The 5007-nt window shown below is 36.6% G+C and overlaps 1 long non-coding RNA gene across 1 annotated transcript in view; it reads left to right on the top strand.

The window, feature by feature from the left end:
- Positions 1 to 3447, top strand: part of LOC107669150 (uncharacterized) — a 6215-nt gene extending 2768 nt beyond the window's left edge. Inside the window, exons 2-3 of the long non-coding RNA XR_001631954.1 lie at positions 1312 to 1423; positions 3331 to 3447. This is a non-coding gene — a long non-coding RNA (uncharacterized LOC107669150). The remainder of the gene's footprint in view (positions 1 to 1311; positions 1424 to 3330) is intronic.
- The last annotated feature ends 1560 nt before the right edge of the window (positions 3448 to 5007 follow it).

The following is a 5007-nucleotide window of genomic DNA, read 5'->3' as shown; positions in this document are numbered from 1 at the left end:
TGTGTGTGTGTGTGTGTGTGTGTGTGTGTGTGTGTGTGTGTGTGTGTGTGTGTGTGTGTGTGTACTATTGGACCATGTTTGTGCTACTCCGTAAAACTATCTGTAGAACCAGATCAACATATTCTCCACTCTTTGTAGCCAGCCTTGTACTACACAGAAAAGCCATAGAGACCCTGCATAAAATCCGGCCACATTGAGAGCATAAAGAGTAAAGTCTAAAAACTTTGACAAACTCTTGACATCTGTTTTTGCTGTTCCTGCTTTGTTTTTTTTTTGTGTTTTTTTTCAATGGATAATAGACTAATGGTGAGAATATAAAGTCTCGTTTTTTCTTTCTTTTTGGACAATGCATTTAGACTCGAAACACCCCCTGTGCGGTCGCTTGAGTTTGGAGTTTGTGGTGAATGTTTAATACAAAAATACACCACGAACGCATAACACTTTTCCTTGTTTCATATCCCCCTTTCTGTGCGTCTTTGCAGCTGAGCCTTCTCCTTCTTTTGTTCCCCCCCTCCCTCCCTTTTTCTCCGTTGGCTGTGTGAATGCTTTGGCAAAGCTACAAGAAATCAAGCAAGCGAGAGCTGCTAGCACTGACGCGCCCCAGACACTAAGCCCTAGAAATTAATTTTTTCCTCAGAAATGGTAGTCTTGACGGTCTTCAAACTTCACACTCTTCTAAGGGGACCCCAGGGTGATGCACTGATTTTTTTTGGGATTTTTCCTGTCCCCCGAAAATGTTAATTTTAATTGTAGAAACTGATGCCCCGGGAAAAAGGCTACAACCCCTGCTTTTTATGCCTACCAAGTTCCTCAGGCAGCCTCACTAGCTACAGCTAAGCAGAGGCTGCACACTGCACTGGACTGCTGGTCTGAAGGTGAATAGGGAGAGAAAGGGGTTTAAGGGCTGAAAATAGGTGCTGGTGGACAAAAGGTTTAGGCACTTATTTGACTCTTGGAACCCCACCCCCCAATCTGGAATGGGAGCCCCAAGCTCAGACGAATGGGTGTATTTTTGACCTGAAATTAAGACTTGGGATTCCCATTGATAAGTGCATGTGTGGGTTTGTTTTCCTTTTTAGTTCTGTTTCTACAATTTTTTGAAAGCAGCCAAACTGTTTTAAGTGTAGATTTAGCTGTAGATTTGTGAAGAATTAAAATATTTGAGGTGGGAGAACTACTTTGTGACTTTAATCAAGTTTTCTGAAAGAATGAAAAAGTCTTTTTCAGGTACTTTGCTTGGCTTTTTTGAATACAAAAACAACTTCATTGATTTAAGTTGAGGAATTACTTTTTTTTTTTTTTCTACCCCAGGTGCAGGAGACAGACTACACTGGAAGAGGGGAGTCCGGCGGGTTACTTTGGGAATACCAGGCACCTTTTTCTCTCCCCTGTTGCCTAACATGCTGGAGAACGGGGATCGAGGGTAAGTGAAATCTTTCCTGTGTCCGTTTCAAAGCTTAACCAAAACGGCCTCTGGTTTGAATGGGTGAGCAAAGTTAGGCCAGGGTGTGTATGTGTCTATGTAAGTGTGTGAGCTTCTCTTTTAGGTCTCCCTCTCCCACCCATTTGCTGTCTATCCTTTTCTCATTTTCTCTCTCTCACTCTCTTTTGCTAACACCCCCCACCCCCTCTCACTCTCTTCCCTCTCTCGATGAACGACGGGCAGAAGTAGACAGAAGCAAATGCCTTCTGCAACTGTGCTGACGTGATCATTTGACTCAGACCTTAAATAGGCTGCCCTTTATGAGATGGAATTGTTTTTTAACTAAAAGTGTTAAATATAAAATAATTAATATCATACGTTTTTGAAAAAGTTTGGCTTTTGTGTAGCACAATTTTAGTCACACCTTAGCCTGCATTTTGCTGCTGATAAACTTCCTTTTTTTTTTTTTTTTTTTTACTGTGAACTTCAGCTTCATAATGAAGGCTCAAATATCTTTAAGCAAAAAATAAAGATTATGTTTTGCTGTGTTACAACAGTCAGAATGAATTATTTTGCAATTAAACTTTGATTTTCTGCTGACATTAGAACTTCAACTCACTACATAGGGTGTGGTGTACTTAAAAGAAAAATTTGAAGTCCTTCAAAAATACTTGGCGTTTCTTTTTCTGTACCACAACAGTTGATATTATAAATATCAAATACTTTTTTAGTCCTTTCAACTTTTGTCAGTTTTTAGTTTTGGGCAAATTAAAAATAAAATTAGTTTTTCAGTAAAACAAACATTATTGTGGGTTTCCTACTTAATTGATGCCACATTTATGTTGGTCTGGTGTTGTAGGTGTAATCTTCCTTTTTCTAAATGAAAGAAAAACAAAAAAAACAAGCAAAATAACAAAAAAGAAAAAAGAAAAAGGGATAAGCAGTAAAATGTAGTAATGGGCCAAGATCTTTCTGCCATTTACCTTTTACACACTACAACAAATGATCTGTCATATGCCCTCATCGCTTTAAATACCACTGGCTTTTCACAGATGAATAATACAATAATACATTTTAAAACTAATCTTGATCTGGTAGTCACACTTTTTAAAATCAGTTGTTCCTCTCATTTTTCTTAACTATCTCCCCCTATTATCCATCCTCACATCGCTCCATAATTACATCCTACTATGTTCTTCAATATACTGCAGACCTTAAAGTTATTTTAATAAATCTTATTAATTCCTTATTTTTTGTTAATGTATACTTGCCCCTTTTGCTGAATATTTGTCTTTTATATAGGTTATGGAAATTATTCCTTATGAATTGTACAAGCATTCTTTTCTTTCTGTCCTCTTATTTGTTTTTACATTTGGACAAATTTTCCTCCTAATCCCTGGAATCCTTTAAATGAATGTAACATTTTTCTTGGCAACAATTACTTCATTGGATAATTAAAATATGCAATGTTATAGTACTGTATGTGTAATGCTAATAGATACTTTTATTAAAGTGATACTTAATCTTGTTAACAATATTAAGCCTGAGAAGTTTAAAAATTAGAGATGCAGTTTTTTGGGGGGAGAGTAAAAAAAAAAAAAAAATGTTATATATATATATATATAAAAATTAATTATTTCCATGGTAATAAAACCATTTTGACAGGCACTAGTTTTTTCTCCTCATCTCCCCCCCTTTGTTATATCCTCCATTTTGTCTTCATCCTCAACATCCATTTTAGGACATGTGTGCACAATAACTCACTTATTAAAGTCTCATAGGGCATTATTAGAATGGCATGAAAAGATGTGGGTGACCATGAGCTTCCTCATATTTGTATGTGCTAGAGAAATGGCAGTAATGCTGTCACCCTTTGCTGTCAAACAACTTTTTATTTAATTTTTCAGAAAGAAGAGAAGCGATCTGTTCACATTGCATTCTCATCCAATTTCGATCTGTCTTTATTTATTTATTTGGATAACTTGGCACTAAATATCCATAAGACATTTCTATATTACATGTAATCCAACAATAAATTTTGTCCCTAATCTTATCCTAGTGAGGACCGGTGGAGTCTGTCGTCATCTTTTTATTTGGCCCAGAGCACCCTGTAGCAGCACATCATGGTTTGTATGTTCTAAGGGCAAATTCCAAATCATGATGTGCTGTCACTGGGAGCCTGGGAGTTTCTTCAGTAACATGACAGCATTAAACACCTAGTGTTCTGCTGGTATCATAAATCACAGTGTAATAAATGCATCAGAGGAAAGCTTTTTTTTAAATTTTTTTTTTAAATAAGTAGTGTGAGAATAAAATGATATGATAATGAAAATGCTAAAATGATCATGAATAAAATGTGACAAAGCAGTGGGTTTTTTTTCCAACACAAATGATATTTTTTACAAATGACCAGACACACAATAAATGATTCACGACTGAATCACCAGGTGTGGCTTAGGTGGCCTCTTCAGCGAGTTATTCCCAGACAGCTGGGAATTTAGATCCTGTATTTGTTAGTCTATATTTTAGGAGATCAGCATTGCTTTTAACTGTGATAGTGTAACCCATCAAGCTATTGAATTAATCTGCATATATTTTGCATGTTCCTTTCATCCTCTTTCCTCCCTTTGACCACTTGATGTCTCAGTGTGCCTGACAGTAGCAGCACATCAATACTGGCAGCTGCCCTCTCCCTGGGTTGCCAGTATGGTTTGTGCTGCTCCCGTCAGACAGACACACTCAGCGACTCTCCAGGAGCAGTATGAAAACCACCTGTCCAGAAATTAAATGTTGTATGTATATATTTTACCTTGACAGTGTCAAAATCAGTTGTTCAGTCTTGCCTGAAAATGTCTAAGAGAAACGCTTAACATTAAAAATAACAAACAAGACCGTATTTCAGTTCAATTGTTTTATTTACAGTACACAAAATGCCAGTTAGTTGTGGTTTCAGTCTGTCACTGATAGACTGTGGAAGCCGAAGTGTGCCATCTTCACCGTTCTGCTTTTAGGAATGCCATTCAGATACAGATCTGATTTTACACCATGGCTGGTTGATTTCATTAGATCATCAGTCACACACTTAGTGAGGTTATTATAACCAATGAGGAAGAACAGAGATATAGGTAGAAAGTGTCATTGTGTTTATGAGGAGGTCAGCTGGACTGCATTTTACACCAAATATTTTCTCAATATTGTTTTTATTAGTTTTATAACAACACCAACATTGCTAATACTATCAATTTGTTAACAGCCCAATTATGCAAAAGTTATTGGACTATGCCCACAGACCGTTTCAGATCAGATCGATAAGCCCACTAGGCTAGAATTTTATAAGACCCCATTATTGATCAAAACACCTGAAGTCAACGTAAAACCACTTGCTTAAGCTGCATTTATGTAGTGGAAGATGCCACTGCAACACTGCTCTAAAAGGTTTCCAGAAAAACCTGGCTAAAGATCATCTAGAGTTAAACCCTAATCTAAAATAAATATTTTATTAATTTTTTTGTGGAAAAAAATGAAGAAAAAGAAAGAAAGAATATTACGAGGTAAATAGATCAAAGATTTTACAAAATGTCTAA

This window comes from Sinocyclocheilus anshuiensis, unplaced genomic scaffold (genome assembly GCF_001515605.1).
Source record: "Sinocyclocheilus anshuiensis isolate Anshui unplaced genomic scaffold, SAMN03320099.WGS_v1.1 scaffold337, whole genome shotgun sequence".
Taxonomy (NCBI): Eukaryota; Metazoa; Chordata; class Actinopteri; order Cypriniformes; family Cyprinidae; genus Sinocyclocheilus; species Sinocyclocheilus anshuiensis.
The sequence above is the reverse complement of the archived record's forward strand: the minus strand, read 5'-3'. Positions and strand labels throughout refer to the sequence as shown.